General features: G+C 43.7%; 1 protein-coding gene and 1 pseudogene across 1 annotated transcript in view; both read left to right on the plus strand.

Annotated features, from left to right (window-relative positions):
• The window catches only part of LOC139531517 (neuropilin and tolloid-like protein 1), a 180958-nt gene that overhangs the window by 43180 nt on the left and 114349 nt on the right, over nucleotides 1-23429 (plus strand). The window lies entirely within an intron of this gene.
• LOC139533120 (U7 small nuclear RNA) lies at nucleotides 12458-12514 on the plus strand (annotated as a pseudogene).

Consider the following 23429-nt stretch of genomic DNA (forward strand, 5'->3'; position numbering starts at 1 on the left):
ATTGTCCCTGGGCTGGAATAGTACATTGTGGCCTTTCTCTTGCATTTCAAAGTTTCATTAGTTCATTTTTTATATAGTCCCAAAATGTTTGGATGTCAGCAATCAATGTCCTTTTTCAATCTAGGGCAGCAGGTAGCCTAGTGGTTTGACTGTTGGACTACTAACCGAAAGGTTGCTGGATCGAATCCCCGAGCTGACAAGGTAAAAATCTGTCATTCTGCCCCTGAACAAGGCAGTTAACCCACTGTTCCAAGGCTGTCATTGAAAATAAGAATTTGTTCTAAACTGACTTGCCTAGTTAAATAAGGTTTTCAAAATATACACATTTCTAAATACAGAAATACTGTATTTGCAAAATGCATCATATTGGTTGCATGTCTGTGCATGTCAGCATGTGCCCAACATAACAGGTGTGTGTGTGTTGGACACATTCACTCATACTTAGAGCTCTATAGAGCTGGTCAGCATTCCTGATTTCTGTAACCGTTAGCTTACCTGTGTAATATTGACATAAGCTCAGAAATACTCATCTTGCAAACATGGTCCTGTTTTAAAAATTGCTGTGCTGATCAATAGGCAGTTCATTACCTCTGTCAAATGAATATGTAGCTTAAAGTTATGTTTTGCAATAAAGATGGTGAAGCTACAATACACATTTACAATAGGCTAACATCTAAAAACAAAACTGCTCCGCTGTGTGTGTACCTGTTTGTCTAAGTGTCTCCCTCCCGCTTCCCCTTTTCCAATCTGGATGATATGGAAAACTAGGCACGATGGCTACATCAATGATGTTCTACTTGTTTATGGTGATCCTGTTGTGGACCGAGAATTTAAAGATAACAATTACATTATTAATAATATACACATGAATATATATATATATATATATATATATTTTTTTTAACAATGTCAACGCTGGCTATCTCTCTTGGAATTTGAAATGCATAAATGGTCCTATTAAACGTTGTCATATTAAACGTTGTCATATTAAACGTTGTTATCTCCCAGCAAGAAACCATATTGATATAGCAATGCTCCAAGAAACACACCTTCTCTAAAAGGACTCGCATAGAATAGAGATCCATTTGTGACCGGCTCAGATCGGTCTTATGTAGCTAAATTTGAAATTGCGTATTTCACATTGGATAAAAGTAGAGACTCAGAGCTACAAAATGGTATATCATACACTACAGTTGAGGAACAATGGGCCTTTGAATGTTTTGGTACTACTATTGGAGAGCCCTGCTTTGTCTACACCCATTCAGCAAGTTAGCTCGGGGGCTTTAGCCCCACCCATCTTTTTAAGGGTTGAGCCGAATATACCCAAGCTAACTTGCTAGCTACTTCCAGACATCTAAGTGAGAGAGAACAGCTCACTGAACATTACTCTCTCTAGCAGAGCTGGTTAGGCTGTTATGTTATCAAGATCGTTAGTGACTGCAAGCTGTCAGATTGTCCGTAGGTAAATTCAAAGCGTTTCTCGTTCAGAGCACACACCGGACGCTCTGGCCGATTTAGTAATGTTGAAACGAATGTTCTGACCTCACATCGGCTAGCATTGGGTAGCTTGCTAGCTACTTCCAGACACATAATGAGAGAACACCCCACTCTGACCATTTACTTGCCCTAGCAGAGCTGATTAGGCTGTTTTTATGTTATCCAGAGCGTTGGTGACTGTAACTGTGCTGCTGGCAACAATTTATTTACACATTTTTGCCAACGTTTACTGACACCGGCCATATTCAACGTGTGTTGAGTGTTTGTAAATTCTGCTCTCACGTTCAGACGAGAGTGCTCTGAAATCGGAGTAGACGGCCTAACTGAATTTACGAACGCACCCGAAATGGTTATTTGCATAGTGGAGTATTTTGTTAAGACATGTAGGCTTTAGGCTATAGCTAGCCAAGCAAATAGCTCAGAGATATGAATAATAAGGTCATACACATAACGTTAGCAAACAAGCCAGACAGGTAATATTAGCTAGCTAGCCAGGTAAACAATTAACTATAATCACAACTCATGAAGTTACTGTCCTGCATGAATCTGCAGGTAGCTAACCAACCAGGTTCAATGTTAGCTAGCTAACATTAGGCTATAGCTAGCTAAGCAAATGGCTCTTTCTGTCAAAATTAGAAACGTGTAATATCTGAAAATGTAGCTAGCTAGACTATCTTACCCGTATACATCATTCATGGTTGGACGCGTCTTCTGTCGGATGCCATGGTTGCCCTTAGTTTGAAGATGTAATCCGGAGACAGGTATTTTCTCCATCTCCTTAGCTATCATACTCTAATTCCACTGATTTCAAAACTCAGTCCTCCAGAAAGTGGAGAGCAACACTTATGCAGTTTTAATACACAATAGAAAAAAGAAAAGCAGCGCTAGACAGGATTACCTAGACATACTGACCAGCTCAAATAGATAGAAGCGTGCTATATGGCAGACCAATCCCAACTCATCTCTCAGCATGTCCAGCCCACTCATTATCTCAGCCAATCATGGCCAGAGGGAAGGTTACTGACTTTTTCTGTGGCTAAACCAACTAGGCTCGTAATTTAAGAATTGTATTCATATTTACAAATTACATACACGTTTGATATTAAGGCAAAAGAAAGTTCACATGTTCAAGAAGGCATTTCTGACAAACGCATTTATATAAAAGAATACATTCAAACATCTCTCCTGTGAAGTAGTGACCCGCGACATGAAATGGGTCACATTTGTACAAACTGGCTGCTTTTTCATCAGCTCCAAACAAAACTAAAGGTGTAATCTTAATGATACGTAAGAATCTCAAACTCACCATCTTGGGTAAAGACCAAGAAAGCAGAATAGCTTTCCATAATGTATCCATAATGGAAAGAAAATAGCTTTTATTTATTTGTATTCTCCAAATTCATATGATCCTAAACTCAGCAAAAATAAACATCCTTTCGCTGTCAACTGCGTTTATTTTCAGCAAACTTAACATGAGTAAATATTTCTATGGACATAAGATTCAACAACTGAGACATAAACTGAACAAGTTCCATAGACATGTGACTAACAGAAATGGAATAATGTTTCCCTGAACAAAGCCACCCTTGGGGGTAAAAATCTAAAGTAACAGTCAGTATCTGGTGTGACCACCAGCTGCATTAAGTACTGCAGTGAGTCTCCTCCTCATGGACTGCACCAGATTTGCCAGTTCTTGCTGTGAGATGTTACCCCACTCTTCCACCAAGGCACCTGCAAGTTCACAGACATTTCTGGGGGGAATGGCCCTAGCCCTCACCCTCCGATCCAACAGGTGCCAGACGTGCTCCATGGGATTGAGATCCGGGCTCTTCGTTGGCCATGGCAGAACACTGACATTCATGGCAGGAAATCACGCACTGAACGAGCAGTATGGCTGGTGGCATTGTCATGCTGGGGGGTCATGTCAGGATGGGCCTGCAGGAAATGCACCACGTGAGGGAGGAGAATGTCTTCCCTGTAACGCACAGCTTTAAGATTGCCTGCAATGACAACAAGCTCAGTCCGATGATGCTGTGACACACCGCCCCAGACCATGACGGACCCTCCACCTCCAAATCGATCCGGCTCCAGAGTACATTCCTTCGACGATAAAGCGAATCCGACCTTCACCCCTGGTGAGACAAACCCACGACTCATCAGAGAAGAGCACTTTTTGCCAGTCCTGTCTGGTCCAGCGACGGTGGGTTTGTGCCCATAGGAGACGTTGTTGCCAGAGATGTAAGGCAGGCCTACAACAGGCCTCAGTCCAGCCTCTCTCAGCCTATTGCGGACAGTCTGAACACTGATGGAGGGATTGTGCGTTCCTGGTGTAACTCGGGCAGTTGTTGTTGCCATCCTGTACCTGTCCCGCAGGTGTGATGTTCGGGTTGTACCGATCCTGTGCAGGTGTTGTTACACGTGGTCTGCCACTGCGAGGACGATCAGCTGTCCATCTTGTCTCTCTGTAGCGCTGTCTTAGGCATCTCACAGTACGGACATTGCAATTTATTGCCCTGGCCACATCTGTAGTCCTCATGCCTCCTTGCCGCATGCCTAAGGCACGTTCACGCAGATGAGCAGGGACCCTGGGCATCTTTCTTTTGGGTTTTTTCAGAGTCAGTAGAAAGGCCTCTTTTAGTTTTCATAACTGTGACCTTATTTTCCTACCGTCTGTAAGCTGTTAGTGACTTAACGATCGTTCCACAGGTGCATGTTCATTAATTGTTCATGGTTCATTGAACAAGCATGGGAAACAGTGTTTAAACCCTTTACAATGAAGATCTGTGAAGTTATTTGGATTTTTATGAATAATCTTTGAAAGACAGGGTCCTGAAAAAGGGACGTTTCTTTTTTTGTTGAGTTGATGGTTTTTAATGATCAGAACAGTTAGAATGAACCGCATTCCATCTGGTTATGCTATTTTGGACAAATGTAATAAGACCTGTTATCTACACCTCTATTTTCTTTAATCAAGAAACTAGAAATATTAAATATGAGCTTGTCAGACCACCACGCTTACTACTGCCAAATCTTAGAATCTACTATAAGAGCCACTACAAAATCCTACATTCTGTGATCAATTCGAAATTAAACAATAATTCAGTCGATGACCCCTGGACTGTCTGGGGTGCCACCAACGTTTTTATTTATAATAATTTGCATCTGGGTTGAATAAATCACAATTAAAGAAGATATGCATATTGGAAATGTCCTTAACTGCATTACAGCGTTCTCAACACATACTGTTTTCAGACCAGGTAGCTATTACTTTTTCCAAAGTGAAGACAGCTTCATTTATTGATAAAAGAATAGAGCGGAATATACCATCCATTGCGTTAGACTCAACCATTACTTCCATGGTAATCGTCTTAGTCGTTTACTGGCCAACGAGCTACAAAGTAATGATCAATTAGCTGATATAACAACTATTGAATTTGAAAATGGGGAATTACTATCAGAACCCAAATTATTAAATCAAACATTTTCCCCCTTCTATAAAGAACTTTACAACTCTGATTGTAAATCCACACCAAGCCGGACTAAGTCCTTTCTAAAATAATTAAGAACTTCTCTTCTCTCAACAGAGGAAGCCACCTCGCTGGGAGCTCAAATCTCTCTCAATGAACTCAAAAGGGCATTGGTTAACATGAATAAAGACAAATCACCTGGATGGGATGGTATTCCTCCTGAGTTCTATTTAACATTTTTGAATCAATTAGGTCCACTATTGCTTGAAATTATTAATAAAGCTCTTCACAAAGGTTAATTTAGGAGAGATGTGAATAGAGTACTAATTTTACTTTTATTACAAAAAAGTAAGGATGCCACCGAGTGTTCTCACTATCGCCCCCTATCTTTAATATTGAACTGTTTACCAAAATGCTGTCTCCTCATCTCAAGACTTATTTATCCAAATTGTTCCACATGGATAAGATCCTCGGATAAACTCCGTTAACTATTACATATCTTACATCTTACATGCTTCATCAGAAACATCAGTTCCTTGGGCTGTATTATCTCTCGATTCAGAAAAATATTTTGTTAGAAAATAATGGTCATATCTCTGGTCTGTCTTGGAACATATGGAATTGGCTCCAATTTCATTAATATGATTAAAATGCTATATGCCAATCCCTCAGCCATAGTTATAACAGGCAATATATGCTCTGCTCTGTTCAGAATCACTAGAAGCAGCAGACAAGGCGATCCAACTTCGCCTTTGCTATTCTTATTATCCATGGAACCCCTGGCCCAGGCAGTTTGTCAATCGAAAGAAAATAACACGTTTCCCCAAAATCTATTCATCACTTAATTTCATTATACACGGATTATATTTTACGATATCTAGACAATGTATCTCAATTGCTCCGAAACGCATTGAAGATCATAGATAAATTTAGCTTCATCTCGAGTTATAAAATTAATTAATCTAACCAAATCATCCCTACTGCCTCTGTGCCCCAATGGAGGACTCCGTCTCTACTTATGGAATCACAACCGTTTTCCATTTGAAATATTTGGGAGTAGATAACTTCCTTCTTTAGATAAAACCATTGCCAGAAACTTTAACAGAACGCTTAAATCAATTGTCTGGCTTCAGCAGATGGAATAATATCCCAGTTGCTTTAACCGGCAGAATATCTATTATCAAAATGAATATATTGCCACGGGTGATTTCCGCTGTTCAATGCTTCCCATGGCTCCCCCCTCCCCTTCTGGCAATATGGCAAGGTAAATGATCCCTGATAAAATGTACAAAGAGGGAAGATGGGAGGGGAACTATCTGTACCGAACTTTAAATTGCATTTCCAGGCACTAGCATTTCGCCCCGTCCTAAATTGGTGTAGACATGATTCTTCTTCTCCCTGGCTGAACATATAGATATGGTGTCTCCTGTTGCCCTGGAAGAGGTGGTCTTCACTGATATATCCCTAAAACAATTTCTATTTGGTGCAAAATTGAAAGACAATGTAAATGGGGATCAAAATGGAATGCCCATACTCCCAATTATTTCACAATAATGCCTTGAGATCTGGAAGGTGGCCTTTTGCATCCCCGCAATGGACCAAATATGGAATCTGCACCCATGCCGTTATCTTGGACAGTAATGGTTGGAGAATATTCCAAGATTACCAGGCAACTCCTTTTTTCCATATGTACAACTTAGGTCAGCTATAACTGGCATATGGAGTACCTTGGGAAACACAACTACCGAACTATCCAATGATGGGGTTTATAAATACATTATCTGGGCTCCAGAAAGGCCTGATCTCTATAATATATAAGCAACTTTTGGAAAGCTAATATTCTGAGCTAGCCATTAAACAAGTATGGTCCAAAGATCTAATTTAATTTGGACACCCCTTTTAAATGGAACAGAATATGGAAAGAGAAAGAGAGGAGATTGGGAGGGAGAGAGAGAGATAAAGAGAGAAATCTGTGTAAAGCAGTATATAAGGATGACAGACAGAGAGAAATAATTGCATGGTATGTATGTGTTACTTTGTGTGCGAAGGAGGGAGATTTGTGTGTGGGAATGTGTGTGTGTGTGAGAGAGAGAGCGGAGAGAGAGGGGGATCAAGAGAGGCGGTGAATGAGCCAGGACAGTTCCAGGCTGCTGTACCTCCCCAAGGCTGTAGCTTCTATCTGAATATTCATTCAGCTGAGACTGGCTTTCCCGTCTGTTAACAGATAACTATCAGTTCTTACCATGTGGTTGCGAATGGGCCTGTTTGCCTCCACACACACACACCCCCACACACACACACACACACACACACTGAGAAAAGCATCAACGCCTGGCAAAGTTCCCCTGGAAATATGAAAATCCAGTGATGGCTTGCAAATCTAAATGTTTTTGTCAGAATGGGTCCTTTGAAAGCTGTTCTGGTGTTAGCCTGTAAATTCCTTTGAAAGCTGTTCTGGTGTTAGCCTGTAGATTCCTGTGAAAGCTGTTCTGGTGTTAGCCTGTAAATTCCTTTGAAAGCTGTTCTGGTGTTAGCCTGTAGATTCCTGTGAAAGCTGTTCTGGTGTTAGCCTGTAGATTCCTTTAAAAGCTGTTCTGGTGTTAGCCTGTAGATTCCTGTGAAAGCTGTTCTGGTGTTAGCCTGTAGATTCCTGTGAAAGCTGTTCTGGTGTTAGCCTGTAGATTCCTGTGAAAGCTGTTCTGGTGTTAGCCTGTAGATTCCTGTGAAAGCTGTTCTGGTGTTAGCCTGTAGATTCCTGTGAAAGCTGTTCTGGTGTCAGCCTGTAGATTCCTGTGAAAGCTGTTCTGGTGTCAGCCTGTAAATTCCTTTGAAAGCTGTTCTGGTGTTAGCCTGTAGATTCCTGTGAAAGCTGTTCTGGTGTCCGCCTGTAGATTCCTGTGAAAGCTGTTCTGGTGTCAGCCTGTAAATTCCTTTGAAAGCTGTTCTGGTGTTAGCCTGTAGATTCCTGTGAAAGCTGTTCTGGTGTTAGCCTGTAGATTCCTGTGAAAGCTGTTCTGGTGTTAGCCTGTAGATTCCTGTGAAAGCTGTTCTGGTGTTAGCCTGTAGATTCCTTTGAAAGCTGTTCTGGTGTTAGCCTGTAGATTCCTGTGAAAGCTGTTCTGGTGTCAGCCTGTAGATTTCCCCTTCAGAAAGGCTTCACATCGTTTTGCTGGATGTTGCTTGTTATGCCTAATTCTTTTTAGTCTTGCCAGATCTGTGTTTTGGCGTACAGTGACAGTCAGATGTGGGTTTCATGCCAGTGAATGGGTATGTCTTGGGAAAACACATTCGTTAACACATTTATTATTTGATGTATGATGATTTATTAAAAGCACAAACTGGTTGATTTGAATCCCTATTAAATTTTAGATACAACTTCTGTCCCCAACTAGAATCTGAGTCAAATGTCTTCTGTTAAATGATGATCTAGTGTTTCTGTCCCCAACCAAGAAGGGCCTACAGCAGCACCCAGATCTTCTGCACAGATCCTGTCAACCTTGTACCCTGACAGTTAATCTCAGTAAGAAAAAAATGATGGTGTTCCGAAAAAGGTCCAGTTGCCAGGACCATAAACACGTATTCTACCAAGACACTGTTGCCCTAGAGCAGTGGTCACCAACGATCTCCATGCCATTCGTAGACAAGGCAACAACAGTAAATCCTTGTATTCCTTTTTTTTTTTTTTTTTTGCTAAGCACAGTTAGTTGATGGGAGGTGCACTTGATTCAACAGCCCTAGTGCCAGGAAGGCAAAGTGTTCCCGTTTTTAACCATTCCATGTCTCTGAAGGTAGAACATACCCGGCAGGTCCAGAGAGCAAATCAAGTGCACCGAAAGGCCCACCGCTGGCCAATCAGATAGCTCAGATCACCCTGTCTGCACAGTTTCCTCCTATTAAAACAAGCCTCGAATGCACAGCAAAGATACTGTGAGATTTCTAAACTTTTAAAACCACGACTAAAGAGAGACTCAACAGAATACAGCACAGAGTTCTGTTTTAATGAGTTCATGTTTAAGTTGTTATTCAGCTCTGTCAACACTTTGTTCAACGCTTTTATAAACCAAGTGTTCTGATAAGCTTACGTTGTTATTATTAGCGGCTTGTATCTTTTTTAATATCGAGGAATATTTCACTTTCTCTGGTCATAGGAGTGACAACATGAATTGGTGCAGGAGGCAGAAATAATGCAGTGCGACTTGAGTTTCGCCGTCAGCTGGAAGATCATGTCCCCTGTTCTCTATCGGAGGGAGGGACGGGTGAAGGGAGAGCCTCGCTGTTGCTTCTCCCTCCCTCCCCTCACACTGACCATCAGATGCAGGCATTCAGTCCAATAAAATAAAGCTAATTATTATGCTCACTCAGCCGTGCCGCACAAGTAATAGCACAAATGAGCTATGTGATCATATGTAATATAATGTTCAAATGTTCTGAGAATAACAACATTGGAAGGGCAATTCAAGCATAGCCAATATGCAGTGATAATGTATTAGGACTAAAGCCTACAGCACAAGGTTGGTGAGCACACTAAAAACTATACATACCTCGGCCTAAACATCAGTGCCACAGGTAACTTCCACAAAGCTGTGAACGATCTGAGAAGGGACTTCTATGCCTTCAAAAGGAACATCAAATTTGACATACCAATTAGGATCTGGCTAAAAATACTTAAATCAGTTATAGAACCCAATTCCCTTCATGGTTGTGAGGTCTGGGGTCCACTCAACAACTAACAATTCACAAAATGGGAGAAACATTCTCTGTGTACAACGTAAAACAACAAATAATGCATGCAGAGCAGAATAAGAACTATTCCCCCTAATTATTAAAATCCCCAAAAATAGCTATTTAATTCTCCAACCACCAAAAAAGAAGCGATTCTCAAACCTTCCATAACAAAGCCCTCACCTACAGAGAGGTAAACCTGGAGAAACATCCCCTCAGCCAGCTGGTACAGGGACTCAAACAGACCCCACAGAGCCCCAGGACAGCAACACATTTTGTTTTCATGAGAAAACAAAATGATAATTTCCTTGAAACATTGGAAAGAATCAACAAAAAAACTGAGCAAACTAGAATGCAACCTGGCCCTAAACAGAGTGTACGCAGTGACCGAATGAATACCTGACCACTGTGACTGACCCAACATTAAGTAAGTCTTTTGACTATGTACAGACTCGTTGAACATGGCCTTGCTATCGAGAGAGGCCGCCATTGGCAGACCTGGCTCTCGAGAAGACAGGCTATGTGCACACTGCCCACAACATGAGGTGGGAACCAAGCTGCACTTCCTAACCTCCTGACAAATGTATTACCATATTAGAGACAAATATTTCCCTCAGATTACACAGATCCAAAAAGAATGTGAAAAGAAATCCAAACTTGATGAACTCCCATTTCTATTAGGTGAAATACCACCGTGTGTCACCACAGCAGCAAGATGTGTGACCTGCTGCACAAGAAAAGGGCAACCAGTGAAGAACAAACCACATTGTAAATACAACCTGTATTTATGTTTGTTTATGTTCCCTTTCATACTTCAACCACTTGCACTTTGTTACAACACTGTATATAGCCAATAATATAACATTCAAAATGTCTATATATTTTTTTTTACTTTTGTGAGTGTAATGTTTACTGTTATTTTCTGATTGTGTATTTCACTTTTGTTTGTTATCTATTCCACTTGATTTGGCAATGTAAACATATGTTTCCCATGCCAATAAAGCTTAAATTGAATTGAGAGAGAGAGCGAGAGAAATGGGTGGAGGTGAAATGGAATGTGAGATTGGGTCTATTACGTCCAGTGCAGAGAGTCGATTCTTCATCTAGAACACACATGCTTCTGCCATTAATTAGTAGATCTGTAATCGGAGCTTGATTATGATGCCTGTTACAGTATCCGTGCTTGATGAAATACCTGTGGCTTAATAATGCCATCTTCTTATGCCTTTGGCTCCTCGAGCTAGTCATTAGTTAGCACACAGTTTCGTCTTGGTCACACTGCTATCTCAATAGTCTATACTGCTGAGTGTACTACATTACTTGCTATAAAATACTACATTACTTACTGTAGAATAGTACATTACTTACTATAGAATTCTGTATTTATAAGGACATACGGTGAGACCCAGATACAGACACAGGAGGCAGGTGGTTTGAGCTCTGGTATTTATTATAGTCCAAGGGATAGACGAATGGCAGGTCGGGGACAGGCAAGAGTTCATAGCCAGGGCAGAGTCCCAAATGGTACAGGGCGGCAGGCAGGCTTGAGGTCGGGCAGGCAGGCTTGAGGTCGGGCAGGCAGGCTTGAGGGCGGCAGGCAGGCTTGAGGTCGGGCAGGCAGGCTTGAGGTCGGGCAGGCAGGCTGGAGGTCGGGCAGGCAGGCTCGAGGTCGGGCAGGCAGGCTCGAGGTCGGGCAGGCAGGCTCGAGGTCGGGCAGGCAGGCTCGAGGTCGGGCAGGCAGGCTCGAGGTCGGGCAGGCAGGCTCGAGGTCGGGCAGGCAGGCTCGAGGTCGGGCAGGCTTGAGGTCGGGCAGGCAGGCTCGAGGTCGGGCAGGCAGAGTGGTCGGGCAGGCAGAGTGGTCAGGCAGGCTCGAGGTCGGTCAGTGAGAGTGGTCGGGCAGGCAGGCTTGAGGTCGGGCAGGCTTGAGGTCGGGCAGGCAGGCTTGAGGTCGGGCAGGCAGAGTGGTCAGGCAGGCTCGAGGTCGGGCAGTGAGAGTGGTCGGGCAGGCAGAGTGGTCAGGCAGGCTCGAGGTCGGGCAGTGAGAGTGGTCGGGCAGGCAGAGTGGTCAGGCAGGCAGAGTGGTCAGGCAGGCTCGAGGTCATGCAGGCAGAGTGGTCAGGCAGGCAGAGTGGTCAGGCAGGCTCGAGGTCAGGCAGGCAGAGTGGTCAGGCAGGCGGGCTGAGAGTCAGGATAGGCAAGGGTCAAAACCAGGAGGACGATAAAAAGAGAGACTGGGAAAAATCAGGAGCTGAGAGAAAAACGCTGGTTGAGTTGGCAAACGAGATGAACTGGCACAGGCAGACAGAAAACACAGGTATAAATACCCAGGGGATAATGGGTAAGATGGGTGACACCTGGAGGGGGGTGGAGACGAGCACAAGGACAGGTAGAACAGATCAGGGTGTGACAGTGGTAAACTGTGGTATAGTGTAGAATGCTATACAGCACACTGTAGTATCCCTTGATCATGTGTAGTACTTACTATAGAATGTTGTAGAATACTACAGTAAATACTACTGTTTTATCTGAACAGATGAACTACAGTAAATACTATAGCAATGTCTGCAAAAACACAAAACTTTTTTAACTATAGTAAATACTACCATATGTAATGTGCATATACCCTGCCCATTCCCCTCCCCATATCCCAATTTGTGCCACCCATAAGTGAGAAACATACATGTCAAGTATAGACCATATATTATGTTCCCGACAGCTTCTAGAAAAGAGCAGAAGCTTTGAACTATCCGTTCAGAGCTCAGTCCTACCTACAGGTTATGTGCTCTTTTACTATTTCTCCAGTAGGTTTCCTGAAGGAGAAAGCCTCCACAAAAACACTTCAGTAAAATACTACAGTAAAATACTACAGTATACTACAATCCACAAAAACACCACATTAATGACTTATATACTACAGTTTACTTTTACGACAGTATTAATACTATAGTTAACTGTAAATACTACATTATATTACAGTCAATACTGTACTATTCATACCGTAGTATACTATAGTATTTTACACACACATGCATGCACACACTGCTCCTCTAAATCACTGGGTCTTGTTACAAGGCTGATTGTGTTGTGATTTGAAGCCTTCCTTACTGTAACTACTATTCACAGCTCTATACCAACAGCAGCGCTGAGAGAACTATGAGGAACAATGACACCCTATAAAGGTTCTTCTTCTCTCCTGAGTTCCTAATCACAGCTATTTGTTCTGATTTCCTGGAAACTGATCTTCACAAGCACACATTGATTAGAGAGAAATAGATTGAGAGAAGTTGGAAGGGAGGGTGAGCGAGAAAGTGAGAGAGAGAGAGAGAGAGAGATGACAGTAGGACATATGCGTAGGCCGTTAGCAGAGCAACAGGCCCCACCCCCACTTTTACACCCTCCCAAGCCCTATCCTGCTATTTTCAACATGCTCTGCTCACACCTACTGTAATGGTCCAGGCCTAAACCACACAAAAACAACACTAGACACTATGGAACACAAAGCTTTTACTATCTCATCCTGGAATATACAAGGTCTGAGGTCATCTGCCTTTCGCCTAAAGAGCAGGAACCCAAAATTCATCAAAATACAGACATTGTCATCCTACAAGAAACATGGTATAGAGGAGAGGGACCCACTGGTTGCCCTCTAGGTTACAGAGAGCTGGTAGTACCATCCACCAAACTACCATGTGTGAAACAGGGAAGGGTCTCAGGGGGGATGCTCATTTGGTATAGAGCAGACCTAACTCACTCTATTAAATTAGTCAAATCAGGAACATTTTACATCTGGCTAGAAATTAATAAGAAAATGAATGTCCTCATGTGTGCTACCTACTATATCCCCCCAATAGAATCCCCATACTTTAACGATGACAGCTTCTCCATGCTAGAGGGGGAGATCAGCAATTTCCAGCCTCAGGGACATGTACTAGTCTGTGGCGACCTAAATGCCAGAACTGGATAAGAACCTGACACCCTCAGCACACAGGGGGACAAACACCTACCTGGAGGTGACAGCAATCCCTCCCCCATATGCCCCCCTAGACACAACTACGACAATATAACCAACCAAAATGGGTAACAATTACAGCAGCTTTGTCAGATGCTGGGTCTGTACATAGTCAATGGTAGGGTTCGAGGGGACTCCTATGGTAGGTACACCGATAGCTCATCTCTTGGCAGTAGTACTGTGGACTACTTTATCACTGATCTAAACCCAGAGTCTCTTAGAGCGTTCAGTCTGTCCACTGACACCCCTATTAGATCACAGCAAAATCACACTACTTGAACAGAGCTATGCTCAATCATGAGGCATCAAAGCCAAATGAACTTAATAATATTAAAAAATGCTGTAGATGGAAGGAAAATAGTGTGGAAATATACCAGAAAACAATTAGGTAATAACAAATTCAATCCCTTCTAGACAATTTCCTGGACAAAAGGTTTCACTGTAATAGTGAAGGTGTAAACCTGGAGGTAGAAACCTTAACAGTACATTTGACCTCTCAAAATCAAAAAATTTCAAGCAGACAACCGAAGAAAATTAACAACAATGACAATTGGTTTGATGAAGAATGCAAAATCCCAAGAAAGAAATTGAGAAACCTGTCCAACCAAACACATAAAGACCCAGAAAACCTGAGTCTACGCCTCCACTATGGTGAATCACTAAAACAATACAGAAATACATTACGGAAAAAGAAGGAACAGCATGTCAGAAATCAGCTCAATGTAATTGAAGAATCCATAGAATTTAACCACTTCTTGGAAAAATCACAAACACAAACAGACCCCCCAGAGCCCCAAGACAGCAACACAATTAGACCAACCAAGTTATGAGAAAACAGAAATACACATTGGAAAGAATTTACCAAAAAAACTGAGCAAACTAGAATGCTATTTGGTCCTAAACAGAGAGTACACAGTGGCAGAATACCTAACCACCGTGACTCACCCAAAAACTTTGGAAATCTTTGACTATATACGTGAGCATAGCCTTGCTATTGAGAAAAGCCGCCGAAGGCAGACCTGGCTCTCAAGATAAGACAGGCTATGTGCACACTGCCCACAAAATGAGATGGAAACTGAGCTGCACTTCCTAACCTCCTGCCAAATGTATGACCATATTAGAGACACATTTCCCTCAGATTACACAGAATTCAAAAGCAACTCTCATTTTGATAAACTCCCATATATATTGGGTGAAAAACCACAGTCTGCAACCACAGCAGCATTGCTTTGGCAATGTAAACACGTTTCCCATGCCAATAAAGCCCCTTAAATTGACATTGAATTGAGAGACAGAGAGACAGAGTGAGTGAGTGAGCCAGAGTGAGTGAGTGAGCCAGAGTGAGTGAGTGAGCCAGAGTGAGTGAGAGAGAGAGAGAGAGAGAGAGAGAGAGAGTATTTGGAGATCATAGAAAAGATGGACGGTGATAGAGAGGAAAGCCCGACGCATTGGTTTTTACTCTGTTTCTGCTCAGAGAGGCTGATCCAGGAACTGTTAGCACTGTTGGACGGTGTATAGAGATCACAGAGATATGTGAATGGTAGCATACAGACTGTGACGTAGCTAACATGATGATCAGAGACTTTCAAGATGGAATCCGCAGTAGAGGAAACAGTGCCACTGTCCCTCCCACCGCTGTTGTATTTGTTTTGTTGAGATGAGGAGCGCTGCACAAAATGCATTACATAATGCTGCTGTGCTATCGTGTGTGCAATGATGGGGGAAAACGGTGTTTGTTGTTTGTAGTAACTTCTTTGTTGGTGTAATATCACAAACTCTTGTGACTGTTTCACCATTACGTATTTCATCTTTAAGGGCCTGTTTCACCATTACGGATTTCATCTTTAAGGGCCAGTTTCACTATGAGGGATTCCAGCTTTAAGGGCCAGTTTCACCGTGAACGACTCCATCTTTAAGGGCCAGTTTCACTATGAACGTTTCCAGCTTTAAGGGCCAGTTTCACCATAAGGGATTCCAGCTTTAAGGGCCTGTTTCACCGTGAACGACTCCAGCTTTAAGGGCCTGTTTCACCATGAGGGATTACAGTGTTAAGGGCCTGTTTCACTATGAACGTTTCCAGCTTTAAGGGCCTGTTTCACTATGAACGTTTCCAGCTTTAAGGGCCTGTTTCACTATGAACGTTTCCAGCTTTAAGGGCCTGTTTCACTATGAACGTTTCCAGCTTTAAGGGCCAGTTTCACCATGAGGGATTCCAGCTTTAAGGGCCTGTTTCACCGTGAACGACTCCAGCTTTAAGGGCCTGTTTCACCATGAGGGATTCCAGCTTTAAGGGCCTGTTTCACTATGAACGTTTCCAGCTTTAAGGGCCAGTTTCACCATAAGGGATTCCAGCTTTAAGGGCCAGTTTCACCATAAGGGATTCCAGCTTTAAGGGCCTGTTTCACCGTGAACGACTCCAGCTTTAAGGGCCTGTTTCACTATGAACGTTTCCAGCTTTAAGGGCCTGTTTCACCATGAGGGATTCCAGCTTTAAGGGCCTGTTTCACCATGAGGGATTCCAGCTTTAAGGGCCTGTTTCCTAAAAACAGATTAAGCAGGCCAGGTTTAACAATTATGCTGAATGGAAAAGCCCCAATGTTTTAAGTCCAGGACTAGGGCTTATGGGGGAAACTATTTCAGTTCAAGTAAGATGTACATTTACCCCTTCTCTGTGAATATCTACATTAGGTCTAAGGTACACTACAAGCAAAGTAAAGCCAAGAAATGTGCCAATTAGCTAATTAAAATGCAACGGTTTTTGTATTCTTAGTGGGCAACTCAAGTAATTCCAGACCTCAAGGCTCAGACACATAATCCATCAATTAATTTTGTTCATTGATGTTCCAGTGTTAGAATGAGCTGCAGATAAAAGAGAGCGAACCCTGTTTTCCACATGTTGGCCCTAGAGACTAGAGTTGTCTAGCCTGGAAGGTGAACTTCATCAGTACCGCAGTGATCTGCAACCCCCAGTTTCTGGACCGGCACTAGTCCCTGGGATGTTGCTGACTGGTCTCAGATGGTTAGCTGACACTGATTTAGTATGTAAGCGGCCTTCTTAAGCCAAAATCACACGGAACGACGTCCTTCAACGGCGTGAAATGTGCGTGCGAGAGTGGCGAGCGTCAATTCACATACACTGCGTAGCATATGCCAACATAATTGTCATGAAAATCCTTCATAGTATTTGTTATGTTCGCTATGTATCCCCTGGGAATTTTGGTGTGTTCCTTTTGACTCACCGTAGATGTCCTATAGGAGCCACTGTACCTGCCTGGGCTAAACAGTTGTTGTTATGCTAGCTCACCAACTTGAGGATGTTGTAGCTAATAAACCCAGGCTCCTGGAGTTCCTGGAGTGTTCTAGCCATAGCCTGCCTAGGCTATATGATCGAAATCAACAAAGGTAGGCTGCCATTGTTTTTAAAAATGTAGCCTATTTGACTGATTAACCTTAGCTTACAGCCCAATACATTTTAAGCTGCATCTTTTGTCTACTTAGCATAGGGAAGATCGTAACAATTCCTCTATTTACATTTCTACGACCCACTCATTCTTTAGACCAGATTGTATTCATTTGAACCAAAGCCAAAAATATATAAATAAATAAATAAACGGGTTGTTCTCGGAGTATGATTCTCGCTTAGGGTGCGAGAGGACCCGGGTTCAAATCCTGGACAAGCCCCTGGGGTCCCGAGTGGTGCAGCGGTCTAAGGCACTGTATTTCAGTGCTAGAGGTGTCAGTACAGACCCTGGTTCGATTCCAGGCTGTATCACAACCGGCCGTGATTGGGAGTCCCGTGGGGCGGCACACAATTGGCCCAGGTTTGGCCGGGGTAGGCCATCATTGTAAATATACATGTGTTCTTAACTGACTTGTCTAGTTAAATAAAGGTTACGTAAAAATAAAACCATGCACTTTGTTTGAACTTTATCAATCAAAGTGGTTGTAAGCTACAGAGATAGTCTACTGTCAAGAAAATACATTGACAACGTGATATATGATTCTGAATCCAGTTGATAAATGTATAGAATGTTGTTGCGTTCATGCATTGCTACACTGTGTATCATAAACACTAGCCTAGGCATAATTTTGGCACTGGCAGATAAACTTCTCAACGCTAAATATACACATTTTAACTATACATTTCCCAATTCCAGACAATGCACTATTTTCTGCCAATTTATCCACTAATTTTACCAGCATTGTTCCGCGTAGACGCGAGAAAAATATACTTTCTAATTTGACGCTGGCGTTGATGCCCTTGACGCCGTTAACCTTCGCGCCAATTTGTTTTCTCTCACACTCTCATGCGCATTCTATTTCCAGCGTGACTACGCTCCTACTCACCATGTAGAATGTAGTCTTTCTTTTTGCCATTGATAAACCCAGAAGAAAAAGTACTCATCTTTTAGCACATTTCATATTTTGACACTCCGGAAAATAGCCAGACCGCAGCAATAATCATATACGGCAGTGTTATCATTGAGAAGTATATATAATGTATTTTTTATCACTTTACAGTCTCTCTCATCGCTCTGCACTCTAAATGCTCGTAGTCCAAAGTGGTCTGACATGATTAACCCATCAAGAACAGCATTTCAGTAGAGTGTTGGACAGTTACATCTTTATTGTTGCCGTGTCCTTCGGCACATTTCTCTGTTAATATCCCTTCTGATCTCTGATTTAAAACGGCCACTGTAATGTGTTCTGCCACCTCCTCCTCCCCCTGACACAAAAAGCCAATTTTGAGAAAAAGTGAAATATTTTAAAGGGGGATGTAGTTATCTCTTATTATAACAATCAAAGGACCAGCTGGATTGAGTGACAGCCAATGATGTTAATATGTCCTGCCTATTTTCATGGCGACAAAGGGAGATTTAGAGGGTAAAAAGGATCAACTTGGTTCATTATGGCTGGTGTTGAAATGTCGTATCAGTACGTCAGCCCCTACTATATCTCTCACTCACCTTCTGTTAGGCTCTGTTTTACTTATCTGTCCTGTTTCTCCTGGCCTCACTATCGCTCTCTCACCTTCTGTTAGGCTCTGTTTTACTTGTCCTGTTTCTCCTGGCCTCACTATCGCTCTCTCACCTTCTGTTAGGCTCTGTTTATCTGTCCTGTTTCTCCTGGCCTCACTATCGCTCTCTCACCTTCTGTTAGGCTCTGTTTATCTGTCCTGTTTCTCCTGGCCTCACTATCGCTCTCTCACCTTCTGTTAGGCTCTGTTTTACGTGTCCTGTTTCTCCTGGCCTCACTATCGCTCTCTCACCTTCTGTTAGGCTCTGTTTTACTTATCTGTCCTGTTTCTCCTGGTCTCACTATCGCTCTCTCACCTTCTGTTAGGCTCTGTTTTACGTGTCCTGTTTCTCCTGGCCTCACTATCGCTCTCTCACCTTCTGTTAGGCTCTGTTTTACTTATCTGTCCTGTTTCTCCTGGTCTCACTATCGCTCTCTCACCTTCTGTTAGGCTCTGTTTTACGTGTCCTGTTTCTCCTGGCCTCACTATCTCTCTCTCACCTTCTGTTAGGCTCTGTTTTACTTATCTGTCCTGTTTCTCCTGGCCTCACTATCTCTCTCTCACCTTCTGTTAGGCTCTGTTTTACTTATCTGTCCTGTTTCTCCTGGCCTCACTATCCCTCTCTCACCTTCTGTTAGGCTCTGTTTTACGTGTCCTGTTTCTCCTGGCCTCACTATCGCTCTCTCACCTTCTGTTAGGCTCTGTTTTACTTATCTGTCCTGTTTCTCCTGGTCTCACTATCGCTCTCTCACCTTCTGTTAGGCTCTGTTTTACGTGTCCTGTTTCTCCTGGCCTCACTATCGCTCTCTCACCTTCTGTTAGGCTCTGTTTTACTTATCTGTCCTGTTTCTCCTGGTCTCACTATCGCTCTCTCACCTTCTGTTAGGCTCTGTTTTACGTGTCCTGTTTCTCCTGGCCTCACTATCTCTCTCTCACCTTCTGTTAGGCTCTGTTTTACTTATCTGTCCTGTTTCTCCTGGCCTCACTATCCCTCTCTCACCTTCTGTTAGGCTCTGTTTTACGTGTCCTGTTTCTCCTGGCCTCACTATCTCTCTCTCACCTTCTGTTAGGCTCTGTTTTACTTATCTGTCCTGTTTCTCCTGGCCTCTCTATCTCTCTCAGACGCTCTTTTTCTACCTCACCAAACATTTCTATTATTTTTCATTGTTCTCTTTCTTCCCCTATTTCTCTCTCACCCTTTCATTCCCTCTCTCCCTCTCTCACCCCTCGCCCCCTTCATTCCCTTTCTCCCTCGCCCCCTCTCTCACCCCTCGCCCCCTCTCTCCCACTCTCACCCCTCGTCCCCTTCATTCCCTCTCCCTTTCTGTGGCCCAGGTTTAGTGTGATGTGCAAACAATTTAGTGTTTTCCCCTTGTCCTTAGAGGCTGTTCTTTCAGTGTAGAGAGAGAGAGAGAGAGTGAGTAATAATGAGAGAAAGAAAGAAGGAAAGCAGAGAAAGAGAGCACTAATGGTGTTTATCAAAGTCAGGATTCAGTAGCAGTCAGTCTGATCCGTGACATCAAAGCCTGGTGTTCTCAATGCTTCCCACTTCCCTGGATGTCTGTTCATCACCCTAGTGTTCTCCACTCTGCCCACTTCCCTGGATGTCTGTTCATCACCCTAGTGTTCTCCACTCTGCCCACTTCCCTGGATGTCTGTCCATCACACTAGTGTTCTCCACTCTGCCCACTTCCCTGGATGTCTGTCCATCACCCTAGTGTTCTCCACTCTGCCCACTTCCCTGGATGTCTGTTCATCACCCTAGTGTTCTCCACTCTGCCCACTTCCCTGGATGTCTGTCCATCACACTAGTGTTCTCCACTCTGCCCACTTCCCTGGATGTCTGTCCATCACCCTAGTGTTCTCCACTCTGCCCACTTCCCTGGATGTCTGTTCATCACCCTAGTGTTCTCCACTCTGTCCACTTCCCTGGATGTCTGTCCATCACCCTAGTGTTCTCCACTCTGCCCACTTCCCTGGATGTCTGTTCATCACACTAGTGTTCTCCACTCTGCCCACTTCCCTGGATGTCTGTCCATCACCCTAGTGTTCTCCACTCTGCCCACTTCCCTGGATGTCTGTCCATCACCCTAGTGTTCTCCACTCTGCCCACTTCCCTGGATGTCTGTCCATCACCCTAGTGTTCTCCACTCTGCCCACTTCCCTGGATGTCTGTCCATCACCCTAGTGTTCTCCACTCTGCCCACTTCCCTGGATGTCTGTCCATCACCCTAGTGTTCTCCACTCTGCCCACTTCCCTGGATGTCTGTCCATCACCCTAGTGTTCTCCACTCTGCCCACTTTCCTGGATGTCTGTCCATCACCCTAGTGTTCTCCACTCTGCCCACTCCCCTGGATGTCTGTCCATCACCCTAGTGTTCTCCACTCTGCCCACTTCCCTGGATGTCTGTCCATCACCCTAGTGTTCTCCACTCTGCCCACTTCCCTGGATGTCTGTTCATCACCCTAGTGTTCTCCACTCTGCCCACTTCCCTGGATGTCTGTTCATCACACTAGTGTTCTCCACTCTGCCCACTTCCCTGGATGTCTGTCCATCACCCTAGTGTTCTCCACTCTGACCACTTCCCTGGATGTCTGTTCATCACCCTAGTGTTCTCCACTCTGCCCACTTCCCTGGATGTCTGTCCATCACCCTAGTGTTCTCCACTCTGCCCACTTTCCTGGATGTCTGTCCATCACCCTAGTGTTCTCCACTCTGCCCACTCCCCTGGATGTCTGTCCATCACCGTAGTGTTCTCCACTCTGCCCACTTCCCTGGATGTCTGTCCATCACCCTAGTGTTCTCCACTCTGCCCACTTCCCTGGATGTCTGTTCATCACCCTAGTGTTCTCCACTCTGCCCACTTCCCTGGATGTCTGTTCATCACACTAGTGTTCTCCACTCTGCCCACTTCCCTGGATGTCTGTCCATCACCCTAGTGTTCTCCACTCTGACCACTTCCCTGGATGTCTGTTCATCACCCTAGTGTTCTCCACTCTGCCCACTTCCCTGGATGTCTGTCCATCACACTAGTGTTCTCCACTCTGCCCACTTCCCTGGATGTCTGTCCATCACCCTAGTGTTCTCCACTCTGCCCACTTCCCTGGATGTCTGTCCATCACCCTAGTGTTCTCCACTCTGCCCACTTCCCTGGATGTCTGTCCATCACACTAGTGTTCTCCACTCTGCCCACTTCCCTGGATGTCTGTCCATCACCCTAGTGTTCTCCACTCTGCCCACTTCCCTGGATGTCTGTCCATCACACTAGTGTTCTCCACTCTGCCCACTTCCCTGGATGTCTGTCCATCACACTAGTGTTCTCCACTCTGCCCACTTCCCTGGATGTCTGTTCATCACACTAGTGTTCTCCACTCTGCCCACTTCCCTGGATGTCTGTCCATCACACTTGTATACTTGGAAGACCTAGTTGACATACCTAATAGGACCATGGAAATGTTTGTATTGTAATGGGCAAGTAAATGTATGGAAGGGATGATAAAAATGGAAATTATATGTTTAAAAAATACTGGCTTTGGTTACTCGACAGCTGTGCACACACCTTCCTTTGGTATTATTTTGTATTTTAACTAGGAAAGTCAGAAGAAATTCTTATTTACAATGATGGTCTACTCTGGCCAAACCCAGACGACGCTGGGCCAATTATGTGCCGCCCTATGGGACTCCCAATCACGGCCGGATTTGATACAGCCTGGATTCGAACCAGGGACTGTAGTGACGCTTCTTGCAGTGAGATGCAGTTCCTTAGACCGCTGCTCCCGTTGTAGTCCAGTATCATTACCCTCCAGGTATCACAGGTCCGGGTTGTTGTGGGTCTGGCTGGCCATGAGTCTGGAGATGGCTGAACAGGCCAATCCGTGACCTGCAGATCTTGTCTCAGTGGGGGCAGGGATGGTCAGATCCTGTCTCAGTGGGGCAGGGGCGGTCAGATCCTGTCTCAGTGGGGTCAAAGATGGTCAGATCCTGTCTCAGTGGGGACGATTTCTTATTTTATTTTAATTTTTTTTACACCTTTATTTAATCTTTATTTAACTTGACAAGTCAGTTAAGAACACATTCTTATTTTCAATGACGGCCTAGGAACGTTCAGGGGCAGAACGACAGATTTTTAACCTTGTCAGCTCGGGGGATCCGTTCTTGCAACCTTACAGTTAACTAGTCCAATGCTCTAACACCTGATTACATTGCACTCCACGAGGAGCCTGCCTGTTAGTGAATGCAGTAAGCTAAGGTAAGTTGCTAGCTAGTATTAAACTTATCTTATAATAAACAATCAGTCAATGACTGTCATTGCGCCAATGTGTACTTAACCATAAACATCAATGCCTTTCTTAAAATCAATAGACAAGTATATATTTTTAAACCTGCATATTTAGCTAAAAGAAATCCAGGTTAGCAGGCAATATTAACCAGGTGAAATTGTGTCATTTCTCTTGCGTTCATTGCACGCAGAGTCAGGGCATTGCACGCAGAGTCAGGGTATATGCAACAGTTTGGGCCGCCTGGCTCTTTGCGAACTAATTTGCCAGAATTTTACGTAATTATGACAACATTGAAGGTTGTGCAATGTAACAGGAATATTTAGACTCATGGATGCCACCCATTAGATAAAAAACGGAACGGAATAAACGTTTTGTTTTCGAGGTGATAGTTTCCGGATTAGTCAAAGGTATATGGTTTAGAGAGAAATAGTCGACG

The sequence above is a fragment of the Salvelinus alpinus genome, chromosome 10, assembly GCF_045679555.1.
Source record: "Salvelinus alpinus chromosome 10, SLU_Salpinus.1, whole genome shotgun sequence".
In the NCBI taxonomy this organism is placed as follows: Eukaryota; Metazoa; Chordata; class Actinopteri; order Salmoniformes; family Salmonidae; genus Salvelinus; species Salvelinus alpinus.